Consider the following 14,997-nt stretch of genomic DNA (forward strand, 5'->3'; position numbering starts at 1 on the left):
CCCCAACTGCCAAGATTTCTGCCAGCTCCAGGTGGTGACAGTTTTGCTTGATTCTGGGTTTTCTGAGAGGACTTTAGGCCTTGGCACACCCAACTTTGTTCCTCTTCTAGATCAAGGAGTTTCCAGTCTTCACTTCCTCAGAGCAGCTGAGAGGAGGAGAGTTAGCTGTAAGCCAGTTCACACACTGTCACCATGAGGATGTTCATGGCTTTGTAAACCTCAGAGGGATCATCACACGTGAGTACCAGAAATTACAGATTACTGATCTCAGCCCATTTTGGGGGATTTTTCCTCTTTCTTCTTTCTTCTTCTTTCTGTTTAACCATTTGGCACGTCTGAAGCTCTACCTTCTAAGAACAGTCTCTTTAGACTTAAGGAAGAGAAGACCCCTTCTGTAAGTACTTGTACAAGCCTGGTATTGGCACATCCTGTGGTTCTGAAAAGGGCCACTTTTAATGCCATCTCAGTAAAGCCCAGGAGAGGAGTTTAACCTGTAGCTGGACTGGAAGAAATGTTTCTCTGTAGAGCATTTGGCTTGTTGATTCATTAGGAAGAAATACCACACAGGTTCAAAGTTTCTCCACCTCTTTTCTATCAAAACAAGCAAAATCCTCAGTAGATTCTCAATAATGGTTTAGTATAAATAAAATTTACAGTGTCCTCATGTTAAGTTCTGTTTGCTTAGGGATTTTGTTAGTTCACATATGTTGAAGTCCTACTATGAGAATTAGTCAATATTGAGACAGAGATATTTGTCTTACAGATATTCCACTCTAAACATCCTCCTAAAGCCCCCAACATAAGGGAGATCCAGCTCTGCTCATCTTTTTTCCTAGATGGATGCTTCCAACATGGAATACCTACTGTCCCTCCAGAGTGGAGCTGGGATCCTATGAAGGTGAAGAAGAGGGAAGTTTGCAAAATCAGAGTCCTGGGTACCCGTTAGAGAACACTTTATGCACAAAAATGGTGACTATAGGGATAAAGCTTAAAAGATGTTTCACGCTCTCTTCTGGCTCTCTGTTTTCACAATCATCTAAGAGGAAGACTGTGTTGCTTATGTTAGTGAGGCATTCCAGAGGGATTGGGCATAAATAAGTTTATAGGATCATGACACAAACTTGTATTCAACTGCATTCTTATCTTACAGGCATCTGTATTTCAAATATTCAAAACTGAACTAAGGATCTTTTCCTACACCCTCAAATATGCTGTACTCCCTCCTACCTTAGGGCCTTTGCACATAAAGGTTTTAACCTCCCTGTTTCCCCCTTAGTTCTGAGAAGCCTCTTCGATCTCAGATCAAAGGTCAGTTGCTAAGTGGGGTTCTCTGACGTTGCTAAGTCAGATCATCTTGCTGAAGTTCTCAGAGCTCCATGTACATTTCCTATATACTCCTTATCACAGTTTTTAATATATATTGTGATATTATTTAATTAATGTCTGTTTGCTTAAAAAAATTGACAGTAAATGCTTTGAGGGCAGGAGCACATCTGCTTAATTCAACGAGTAATATTGGTTATACAACTCATTAATTGCTACAGTTCTTTCAGATTGTGGCTTCTCTATAGGGTTGACCCTATGATATGCCTCTTTCTGTTAGCCCCTAGGTGGGAGTTGCTGCAGATGATGATATATGAAGTTGAATGAAATGAATTGCTATGCAAATAAATAGATCTTAATTATTTCTTGCAAATTTATAAAAATGAAAGTAACTAAACTATACTGTGCGTGGATGGATTGAAAACTGTTGGCTTTTCTGTAATCTTCCCCATGAGCTCCATATGCTTGTAATCACTTCCTCTGATCTAGTCACATGTATGCGTCTCATCCCATGATGAACCAAATAGTTCTGTATCACATTTTCTATCCACTGCCTCATTTAGCCATCCTGCAAGCATGAAACACTGTTCAAAACTGCAGCAGGGTGAAAATACATCTATGGATCCATGAAAATTTACAGCCATGACTACAGCATGATTCAAACTGAGTATATTACTATCAGAATAACACTGTATTATTTTGTCCAATGCCATTTCTATGACAGTCAGTCTTTTCCAGCATTACAAATTTCATAAGGGAATAAACTGCTTAGTCTTTTTGTAGGCTAAGAACAAGAAGAAATAATCCTGAGCCTTCAGCTTACTTGAAATATTATTACTTTTGAGTCTAACAAAAAGGACTGTCAATTCTTATATATTTCATCTTGATTATATTGCTGGAGATTGCTTACCTAGGTCCATGCAATTTTTTTAAAAAATTACACTTTAGCTACCTATGTAATGAGGGAGATATACACTTAGCATTTTTCAGGCTTGTCTGATTATTATTTGTTGAATATATACATATGCACTTGCTCCCTTTCTTTGAGGTAGTAGAACTTCTGGTAGGATTGTTCACCTAATTTATGACATGCATTCCCTGATGCTGATAATAGGTTGATTATCAAGTCAGAGTATAATGCTTGGGTTATCTGTGAAGTAATTTTAGAAGCCATTTCAGTGAAACAATTCTACAGATAAAGAAGGATCTTGACAGAGGCATAAGTTGTCAGAGAGAAGCAGACATGGAACAGCTCTAGTGGTTATTCATGTGCAACTTCTGAGCAGCATTTATTAAATTTGTTTTTATGTGGTTCAAAGCAGCTTGGTGTTTTGACCTCTCATTCTTGTTTTGGTTTATATTCCCAGAGTATATCTGTGTGCAGGGAAGTCATAATGCCGGGTTATCTGTGAGGGTAATTGCATGCACCAGAAGAACAAAACACTGGATTGATAGGACTCCTGATAATGCTAATTATCACTCCATCCCCTCTCCAGAGTTAGGGAACTCGTTTGATAATGTACCAGGCAAAGTACATAATCTTTTTCAGGCCCCTTGGAGATGGCTTCATAGTGTGAAGCTGTAACGAACTAAGAAGTAATGGAACAATTGGATTCTGTGACTTTAAAAATCTGACATTGGGAAGAAGTAAGTAAAACAAAGGGCAGTTTACTTAAACTTCCAGACTTGATTTTAGCCTCACCTGGAAATATAGGATCCATTTGGAGAAAATTATTTAAAGGGCTCCTTGGTGGGGAATTGTTCTTGAATACTAGACCCACAACATCTGCTTTGGTGATGAATGATATGAATTGTTCCTGAGACCTAGCCAGTCCAAAGAGCCACAGAGTCCTGGGCAGGTTGATTTTATGGAGAGCTAGCTGCAGAGGGATGATTGTATTTCAGACTTGACTCTGAACTTGGCCTCTTCTGTCCAGAGACAGCAAACCTGAGCATACCACTATCATACCTGCTCCCAGAAAGGGCTGAGGAACAAGGCTCAGTGGGAAACTTCCAGAGGCCTTCCAGAGCCAGTGTCGTGCCTCCAGGGCAACTTCCCCTCTCACCAGCGCCCCCTCCCCCACGGTCCCCAAGCTCCTGCAGGCACCACAGGCCTCCCCCAGGCAAGCCCTCCTGGGCTGGTACTGCTCTGAGAAAACTGCCCCGCATTTGGTGTGGCCATTTCTTAACCCTCAGGCCACAGACAAAGACAAAGGTGTCAGGCTCATCTCTGGCTAATGATCAAACTCATTTTTTATTTTAGTTGATAGGAGTGAAGAATTAGTTTAAGGAGAAAAATCAAAGCCTTAGACACTTGGTTGTAAAACTGATGACGATGCCAGTTGGAAATTATGTCTGGTGAAATTACACTGAGAAACATTATATACCACCTTCAGCTTCTGAAATTTGGAATATTAGCACAACCACATGTAAATGATGGCAAATCAGAGTTTTCTCACTTAGGTTCCTTTTGCTTTAATTTAATTATGCAAAGAAGTAACACAAAATTTTAAAATAAAAGTTTTGCCATATTTACTTCTGATTTTTTTAAACAATAAGAAAATACACATTAAAGATAAAGTTGAAATCCTGTTTTCCTTCCTCAAATTCCCCATTATAATCATTTTCTTCTCTGAGTTAATCACTATCAGGAATTTATAATGTGTTTCTCCACTCCAGTTTAAAGTGTCTTAAATACTTGTATGTAGTATTGTTTTGAATGGATTTAAAGTTTTACTTAAGCTGTATCATATTATTCATTCTATTTTTCAACTTGCTTTTTACATTCTGCATTATTCATTCATCCAACAAATAAGTATTTTGTGTCTATAATGTTCTGTGTACTATTTTAGGTGCTAAGGTTAGAGATTAATAAAAATTTACCTGCTCTTATGGAGTTTATATATTATTTGGAAAGAGTCAAACAAATAAAGGAATAAAATATGTATTATGCCAGATGGCGATAATATTACAGAAAAAAATAGGAAAGGGGAATGCAGAGGGATAGGGTTAGGAGTCTGGATAAATGAGACGAGTCCTGAGGATGTCAAGGGTGATAAGAGTGGCCAGGTTGAGTGTTGCTTGGAAGTGAAAGGCAGGGAAGGAGACTCAGCCAGAGCACACGAGGTTCTGGGACTTCCTTCTGACTAAACCAGGTGGAGGTGTTATTAAGATCTATCTGTTGATATGTATGAACCTTGTTCATAGATGTAGACTACTGTAGAGCATTCCATCTTATAGGTAAACTACATTTTATTTATTTATTTCTTAATGGGTGACCATTTGACTGCTTCCATGTCTTTGTTTCTATTGCAGCACTGCTCTGAAAATTCTTGTTCACTTATCCTTGTACTCATGTGCAAGACTTTCCTTGGGCCTAGAAGTGGCATGGCTGACATTTTTGTCATGCTCACTTTCAGTTTGATCTTCACTGCTAAATTGTTCCCCAAAGTGCTTGTTCACATTCTCGCAGCAATGCACGAGTTAACATATACAATCACAAGCCATAGTTTCCTTACAGCCTTGTCATTGCTAGACATTATTAGACATGTTAATTTTTGAGCCTCTAATGGGTGCAAATAGGGGTTTATTGCTTTAATTTATCTCTCCATACTAAGGAAGTTAAGCATTATTTTTTCTCATTTATTGGACATTACATTAACTGTTGTATAAATTAGCTTTCATTATTTTGCCTATTTTTACTCTCATGTTGTTTGCCTTCTGAATGATTTACATCAGTTTCTTATATATCCTGTATATGAAGCCTTTTAATATACTCTGCACATTTTTCCTCCTTGTTATTTATCTTTGTTTATTTTCTCCTTAATTATACCCAGGTTTTAATTTTTGGTATAGTCCAGTCCACTAATCTTTTATTTTATACTTGGAAATTTCAATGTCTTCTTAAGAAATTCTTGGGGGAGACCTTCAACATGGCTGAGGAGTAAGACATGGAGATCGACTTCCTCCTCACAAATACATCAGAAATACATCTACATGTGGAACAACTCCTACAGAACACCTACTGAATGCTGGCAGAAGACCTCAGACTTCCTAAAAGGCAAGAAACTCCCCACATACCTGGGTAGGGCAAAAGAAAAAAGAAAAAACAGAGACAAAAGAACGGGGATGGGACCTGCACTGCCGGGAGGGAGCTGTGAAGGAGGAAAAGTTTCCACACACTAGGAAGACCCTTCACTGGCGGAGATGGGGTAGGGGAGTGGGGGTGTAAGGGGTGGGGGGGAAGCTTCTAAACCACGGAGGAGAGCGCAGCAACAGGGTGCAGAGAGCAAAGACGAGAGATTCCCACACAGAGGATCAGTGCTGACCAGCACTCACCAGCCTGAGAGGCTTGTCTGCTCACACGCCAGGTCAGGTGGGTGCTGGGAGCTGAAGCTCGGGCTTCAGAGGTCAGATCCCAGGGAGAGGACTGAGGTTGGCTGCGTGAACACAGCCTGAAGGGGGCTAGTGTGCCACAGCTAGCTGGTAGGGAGTCCAGGAGAAAGTCTACAACTGCCTAAGAAGAAAGAGACCACTGTTTCAGGGTGCGTGAGGAGAGGGGATTCAGAGCACCGCCTAAACGAGCTCCAGAGATGGGCGCAAGCCGTGGCTATCAGTGCGGACACCAGAGACAGGCATGAAACACTAAGGCTGCTGCTGCAGCCACCAAGAAGCCTGTGTGCAAGCACAGGTCACTCTCTCCACACCTCCCTTCCTGGGAGCCTGTGCAGCCCACCCCTACCAGGGTCCCGTGATGCAGGGACAACTTCCCCAGGAGAACACAAGGCACACCTCAGGCTGTTGTAATGCCACACCGGCCTCTGCTGCCGCAGGCTCACCCCTCATTCCACACCCCTCCCTCCCTGTGGCCAGAGTGAGCCAGAGTCCCCTAATCAGCTGCTACTTTAACCCCGTCCTGTCTAAGTGAAGAACAGATGCCCTCAGGTGACCTACAAGCAGAGGCAGGGCCAAATCCAAAGTTGAAACCCAGGAACTGTGCAAACAAGGAAGAGAAAGGGAAATCTCTCCAAGCAGCCTCAGAAGCAGTGAATTAAATCTCCGGAATCAATTTGATGTACCCTGCATCTGTGGAATACCTGAATAGACAAGTAATCATCCCCAAATTGAGGTAGTGGATTTTACGACCAATGATACACATATTTTTTTCCTTTTTCTCTTTTTGTGAGTGTGTTTGTGTATGCTTCTTTGTGTGATTTTGTCTGTATAGCTTTGTTTTTACCATTTGTCCTGGGTTCTGTCTGTCCATTTTGTTGTTGTTGTTGTTGTTGTTTTTAATTATAGTTTTTAGCACTTGTTATCATTGGTGGATTTGTTTTTTGGTTTCATTGCTCTCTTCTTCCTTTTTTCTTTTTTTTGAAATACTTTTGAATTTTTTGAATTTTTAATAATTATTTTTCTTATTTTAATAACATTATTTTATTTTACTTTATTATTTTTTTCCTTCTTAATTTTTTTTTCCATTTTCTTCTGAGCCGTGTAGCTAACAGAGTCTTGGAGCTCTGGCTGGGTGTCAGGCCTGTGCCTCTGAGGTGGGAGAGATATGTTCAGGATATTGATCCACCAGAGACCTCCCGGCTCCATGTAATATCAAATGGCGAAAGCTCTCCCAGAGATATCCATCTCAACGCTAAGACCCAGCTCCACTCAATGACCAGCAAGATACAGTACTGCACACCCTATGCCAAAAAACTAGAAAGACCGAAACACAACTCCACCCATTAGCAGGGAGGCTGCCTAAAACCATAATAAGGTCACAGACACCCCAAAACACAACACCAGATGTGGAACTGCCAACCAGAAAGACAGGATCCAGCCTCATCCACCAGAACACAGGCACTAGTCTCCTCCACCGGGAAGCCTACACAACCCACTGAACCAACCTTACCCACTGGGGGCAGACACCAAAAACAAAGGGAAATATGAACATGCAGCCTGCAAAACGGAGATGCCAAACACAGTAAGTTAAGCAAAATGAGAAGACAGAGAAACACACAGCAGTTGAAGGAGCCAGGTAAACCTTCACCAGACCAAACAAATGAAGAGGAAATCGGTAGTCTACCTGAAAAAGAGTTCAGAGTAATGATAGTAAAGATGATCCAATATCTTGGAAATAGAATGGAGAAAATAAAAGAAACGTTTAACAAGGATGTAGAAGAACTAAAGAGCAAACAAAAAATGATGAACAACACAATAAATGAAATAAAAAATTCTCTAGAAGTAAGCAATAGCAGAATAACTGAGGCAGAAGAATGGATAAGTGACCTGGAAGTTAAATAGTGGAAATACCTACTGCAGAGCAGAATAAAGAAAAAAGGATGAAAAGAATTGAGGACAGTCTCAGAGACCACTGGGACAATATTAAACACACCAACATTCGAATTATATGGGTCTCAGAAGAAGAGGAGAAAAAGAAAGGAACTGAGAAAATATTTGAAGAGATTATAGTTGAAAACTTCCCTAATGAGGGAAAAGAAATAGTTAATCAAGTCCAGGAAGCACAGAGAGTCCCATACAGGATAAATCCAAGGAGAAACATGCCAAGGCACATATTAATCAAACTATCAAAAATTAAATACAAAGAAAAAATATTAAAAGCAGCAAGGGAAAAACAGCAAATAACACACAAAGGAATCCCCATAAGGTAAACAGCTGATCTTTCAGCAGAAACTCTGCAAGACAGAAGGGAGTGGCAGGACATATTTAAAGTGATGAAAGGAAAAAACCTACAACAAAGATTATTCTACCCAGCAAGGATCTCATTCAGATTCAATGGAGAAATTAAAATCTTTACAGACAAGCAAAAGCTAAGAGAATTCAGCACCACCAAACCAGCTTTACAACAAATGCAAAAGGAATTTCTCTAAGCAGGAAACACAAGAGAAGGAAAAGACTTACAATAACAAACCCAAAACAATTAAGAAAATGGTAATAGGAACATACATATCGATAATTACCTTAAATGTAAATGGATTAAATGCTCCAACCAAAAGACATACACTGGCTGACTGGATACAAAAACAAGACCCGTATATATGCTGTCTACAAGACACCCACTTCAGACCTAGGGACACATACAGACTGAAAGTGAAGGGATGGAAAAAGATATGCCATGCAAATGGAAATCAAAAGAAAGTTGCAGTAGCAATTCTCATATCGGACAAAATAGACTTTGAAATAAAGACTATTACAAGAGACAAAGAAGGACACTACATAATGATCAAGAGATCAATCCAAGAAGAAGACATAACAATTGTAAATATTTATGCACCCAACATAGGAGCACCTCAATACATAAGGCAAATGCTAACAGCCATAAAAGGGGAAATCAACAGTAACACAATCATAGTAGGGGACTTTAACAGCCCACTATAATCAATGGGCAGATCATCAAAAATGAAAATAAATAAGGAAACACAAGCTTTAAATGATACATTAAACAAGATGGACTTAATTGATATTTATAGGACATTCCATCCAAAAACAACAGGATACACTTTCTTCTCAAGTGCTCATGGAACATTCTCCAAGATAGATTATATCTATCACAAATCACAAATCAAGCCTTGGTAAATTTAAGAAAAATGAAATTGTATCAAGAATCTTTTCCAACCACACGCTATGAGACTAGATATCAATTATAGGAAAAAATCTGTAAAAAATACAAACCCATGGAGGTTAAACAATACACCACTTAATAACCAAGAGATCACTGAGGAAATAAAAAAATACCTATAAACAAATGACAATGAAAACAAGAAGACCCAAAACCTATGGGATGCAGCAAAAGCAGTTCTAAGAGGGAAATTTATAGCAATAAAATTCTACCTCAAGAAACAAGAAACACCTCAAATAAACAACCTAAACATATACCTAAAGCAACTAGAGAAAGAAGAACAAAAATACCCTAAAGTTAGCAGAGGGAAAGAAATCATAAGGATCAGATCAGAAATAAATGAAAAAGAAATGAAGGAAACAATTGCAAAGATCAATAAAACTAAAAGCTGCTTCTTTGAGAAGAAAAACAAAATTGATAAACAATTAGCCAGACACATCAAAAAAAAAAGGGAGAAGATTCAAATCAACAGAATTAGAAATGAAAAAGAAGAAGCAACAACTGACACTGCAGAAATACAAAGGATCATGAGAAATTACTACAAGCAACTATATGCCAATAAAATGGGCAATCTGAAAGAAATGGACAAATTTTTAGGAAAGCACAACCTTTCAAGACTGAACCAGGAAGAAATAGAAAATATAAACAGACCAATCACAAGCACTGGAATTAAGACTGTGATTAAAAATCTTCCAACAAACAAAAGCCCAGGACCAGATGGCTTCACAGGTGAATTCTATCAAACATTTACAGAAGAGCTAACATGTATCCTTCTCAAAATCTTCCGAAATATAGCAGAGGGAGGAGCACTCCCAAACTCATTCTATGAGGCCCCCAACACCCTGATACCAAAACCAGACAAAGATGTCACAAAGAAAGAAAACTACAGGCCAATATCACTGATGAACATAGATGAAAAAATCCTCAACAAAATACTAGCAAACAGAATCCAACAGCACATTAAAAGGATCATACACCATGATCAAGTGGAGTTTATCCCAGGAAGACAAGGATTCTTCAATATACGCAGATCCATCAATGTGATACACTATATTAACAAATTGAAGGATAAAAACCATATTATCATCTCAATAGATGCAGAAAAAGCTTTCCACAAAATTCAGGAACCAATTATGATAAAAACCCTCCAGAGAGTAGGCATAGAGGGAACTTATCTCAACATAATAAAGGCCATATATTGACAAACCCACAGCCAACATCGTTCTCAACTGTGAAAAACTGAAAGCCTTTCCACTAAGATCAGGAACAAGACAAGGTTGTCCACTCTCACCACTATTATTCAACATAGTTTTGGAAGTTTTAGCCACAGCTAAATCATAGAAGAAAAATAAATAAGAGGAATCCAAATCAGAAAAGAAGTAAAGCTGTCACTGTTTGCAGATGACATGATACTATACATAGAGAATCCAAAAGATGCCACCAGAAAACTACTAGAGCTAATCAATGAATTTGGTGAAGTTGCAGGGTACAAAATCAATGCACAGAAACCTCTTGCATTCCTATACACTAATGGTGAAAAATCCGAAAGAGAAATTAAGGAAACACTCCCATTTACCATTGCAACAAAAAGAATAAAATACCTAGGGATGAACCTACCTAGGGAGACAAAAGACCTGTATGCAGAAAACTATAAGACACTGATGAAAGAAATTAAAGATGATACAAACAGTTGTAGAGATATACCATCTTCTTTGATTGAAAGAATCAACATTGTGAAAATGACTATACTACACAAAGCAATCTACAGATTCAATGCAATCCCTCTCAAACTGCCAATGACATTTTTCACACAACTAGAACAAAAAATTTCACAATCTGTATGGAAACATAAAAGACACTGATTAGCAAAAGCAGTTTTGAGAAAGAAAAACAGACCTGGAGGAATCAGGCTCCCAGACTTCAGACTATACTACAAAGCTACAGTAATCAAGACAATATAATACTGACACAAAAAGAGAAATATAGATGAATGGAACAGGATAGAAAGTCCAGAGATAAACCCACGCACATATGGTCACCTTATTTTTCATAAAGGAGGCAAGAATATACAATGGAGAAAAGACAGCCTCTTCAATAAGTGGTGCTGGTAAAACTGGACAGCTATATGTAAAAGAATGAAATTAGAATGCTCCCTAGCACCATACACAAAAATAAACTCAAAATGGATTAAAGACCTAAATGTAAGGGCAGACACTATAAAACTCTTAGAGGAAAACTTTGGCAGAACACTCTATTACATAAATCACAGCAAGATCCTTTTGACACACCTCCTAGAGAAATGGAAATTAAAACAAAACAAAAAAATGGGACCTAACGAAATTTAAAAGCTTTGCACAGCAAAGGAAACCATAAACAAGATGAAAAGAGAACCCTCAGAACGGGAGAAAATATTTGCAAATGAAGCAACTGACAAAGGATTAATCTCCAAAATATACAAGCAGCTCATGCAGCTCAATATCATAAAAACAAACAACCCAGTACAAAAGTGGGAGGAAGAACTAAATAGGCATTTCTCCAAAGAAGATATACAGATTGCCAGCACACACATGAAATAATGCTCAACAACACTAATCATTAGAGAAATGCAATTCAAAACTACACTGAGGTATTACCTCACACCAGTCAGAATGGCCATCATCAAAAAATCTACCAACAATCAATGCTGGAGAGGGTGTGGAGAAAAGGGAACCCTCTTGCACTGTTGGTGGGAATGTCAACTGATACAGCTACTATGGAAAACAGTATGGAGGTTCCTTAAAAAACTAAAAATAGAACTACCATACGACCCAGCAATCCCACTACTGGGCATATACCCTAAGAAAACCATAATTCAAGAAGAGTCATGTACCATAATGTTCATTGCAGCTCTATTTTCGATAGCCAGAACATGGAAGCAACCTAAGTATCCATCAACAGATGAATGGATAAAGAAGATATGGCACATATATACAATGGAATATTACTCAGCCATAAAAAGAAACGAAATTGAGTTACTTGTAGTGATGTGGATGGACCTAGAGTTTGTCATACAGAGTGAAGTAAGTCAGAAAGAGAAAAACAAAAACCATATGCTAACACATATATATGGAATCTAGAAAAAAAAATGGTTATGAAGAACCTAAGGGCAGGACAGGAATAAAAATGCAGATGTAGAGAATGGACTTGAGGACATGGGGAGGGGGAAGGGTAAGCTGGGATGAAGTGCGAGAGTGACATGGACTTATATATACTACCATATGTAAAATAGATAGTGGGAAGCAGCCACATAGCACAGGGAGATCAGCTCGGTGCTTTGTTACTACCTAGAGAGTTGGGATAGAGAGGATGAGAGGGAGACGCAAGAAGGAGGAGATATGGGGATATATTTATACGTATAGCTGATTCGCTTTGTTATAAAGCAGAAACTAACACACCATTGTAAAACAATTATACTTCAATAATGATGTTAAAAAAAATATATCCCCTAAAAAATAAAATAAATTAAAAATTTTAAAAGAAACTCTTTTATATTCCTATGTCACAAAGATATTCTTATCTCTCTATCATTCAAGGTTTGATTTACATATTTGCGATGGTAGTGGATGCTGTGGTGCAGAGCCTAGAGTCTATCTTAAGGGTATTCTCCCATCTGCCAGAAGCATTGTCTTCTGACAGCTCAGTCTGTCTCCCCAAATTATCCTCAGCCAAAGGGACTTGTCTTGCTCAAGATTCAGGTCCCTCTTCAGAGACAGCCATGAATTCTATTACTAGTTCATACAGAAGGACAAAAATCTGGCTACTGGACTCAATTTGGGACTTCTCTAAAGGACTGGTCCAACTTCCAAGTTCTCTGTGGGGTGGATTTAGGCCTCTGCTGCAACTTCTCTTTCTGCCCAATTTTGTTTCCTTACCTCCTTTATCCAAATTACTCACCAATAAACCAGCTGTTTGCTAATTTCCATTTCAGAATCTGTTTTCCAGAGAACCTGATCTGTGACAATTGGCACAAGAAGTGGTCTTAGGAAACAGATATTAAAATGGATTTTGGAGCTGAATTACCCACTCCTGGCTGACAATGATGTCATATGTCATAGATGAAATAATGATAAACCTTGGCACATGGTAGCCTAGTGACTCTTAAAACATATGACTCCTCTAATGGCCTTTGTGACATGCATTCTCTCCTTATGCCCAGGGCCTTCTCCTTGTACCCCCCTTAGATAATACCCTTGGGAAGCTTACCAAAACCCCCACTCTTTTTGTTTTGAATTGGCAGTATATAAAGAGATTCTCAGCTTTTGCAGTTGCAAGGCAGGTCCACAGTTTAAAAATAAGAATAGTGGAGCTCCAAAGAAAGTTGAATTCTTAACCCTGAAAAGTCTGCTACACCAAATTCAGGGCAGAGTTTGGGAAGGTCGGACTCTAAGACTTGGGTTAATGCACTCAAAAATTTTGAATCCTTAGATTCTCCTGAACAAAAATCCTAGGCATGAATAAGCCACCCATTCCTTGCTGTTAGTCTAGTGCTTCTTGTTTACATTAAGGTTATGCAGAGGCCTTTCCATCGCAAGACAACAATTGCCCTCCTTACAAGCGCATCCTTTGACTATCATATCAGTTACTAGGGTTAAGTCATAACATGATGTGGCCAGGGAAGTACTGAGCATGCTGAGGGAAGGACAGGATCACACCTAAGAGCTACAGGATCTATTCAGCGTGTTCCAACAGGAGATGGGAATGTGGTTTTGGACTATAACATCTTGAGGATTCTAGGTTAAAGAAGATGGAGTATAAAGTCAGATAAGGGAGACTTCAGTGATATGGGAACAGCTACCCATGATCAAAGCTTTTTTTTTTTCTTTTTAACATCTTTATTGGAGTATAATTGGTTTACAATGGTGTGTTAATTTCTGCTTTATAACAATGTGAATCAGATATACATATACATATATCCCCATATTTCCTCCCTCTTGCGTCTCCCTCCCACCCTCCCTATCCCACCCCTGTAGGTGGTCACAAAGCACATAGCAGATCAAAGCTTTAACACCCTGATGAGGACCCAGGAGTCAGCATTAACACGTGGTTCAGATGACTTCTGAAAACTTGGAGAAAGTGAAATGCCAGCATCATTGCAGGTGGTGGAAGACTGGAGTAAAAGATGTGAGCAGGCTAGAGAGGAGATCCTACATACAGTGGAAAAATATCACACAAGGCTGGACACTCCACCAGCAATTATGTTCCACGGGAGTGTCCAGAATATACTTTATCAAAGCAATAAGGAATGCACTTGTAAGAGAGGCCAAAATAATGTTGAAAAGCTTAGTGGTGGCTGTCCTCTGTAGACCAAGTCTGATGGTAGGACCAGGCTCCTTGATAGCAAAGGATATTGTATGATCCCCAAATAATTAGAGGTCAGGTGGGAGTGCTCAAGAATCAGAAGCAAGATGGAAGCAATTGTAATGTGTGAGAATGTTACAATATTTGTGTCACATGCAGGACTTTATTCAGCACCGTTATAAAGACTTATAGACTGTTTTAACCATTTGGCAGGGATTCTGCATACAACTGTGTCAAACTAAGGAGGTGCAACAATAGGCATGTGACCACAAGATCCACAGGTCCTATTACATACTACACCACTCAGCAGCTACACTACACCACTCAGCAGCTTCCAGAGCACTTAGAAATGAGGGTCTAAATTACTCCCCTAGGTGGTGCTGGCTCAGAGCAGAGGGAGTGAAGAATGAGTAGTAGAGGATGGAGAGGATGAGTATTTGTGTGGCCACTAGACAAGGTACAGCAGTGGAGGGCCTCCTTATAAGTATCCCCAAGAGAAGAGACCCATAAGAATCCTGAAGGAGTTCTTCCCAACGGAGTGAACTTATCCAAAGCAATCCTATCTGAGCAGCGTGAGGGATGGACTGAAGTGACTACTACAGTACACTTCCCAGATCTCCCTTAAACCACAAGGCACACGCTTCTGGGAGTTTTGCCTGATGAAGTTTCAAAGCTGGATCCCTCCACAGGAATTGTTCTCAGTC

The sequence above is a fragment of the Balaenoptera ricei genome, chromosome 5 (genome assembly GCF_028023285.1).
Source record: "Balaenoptera ricei isolate mBalRic1 chromosome 5, mBalRic1.hap2, whole genome shotgun sequence".
Lineage (NCBI taxonomy): Eukaryota > Metazoa > Chordata > Mammalia > Artiodactyla > Balaenopteridae > Balaenoptera > Balaenoptera ricei.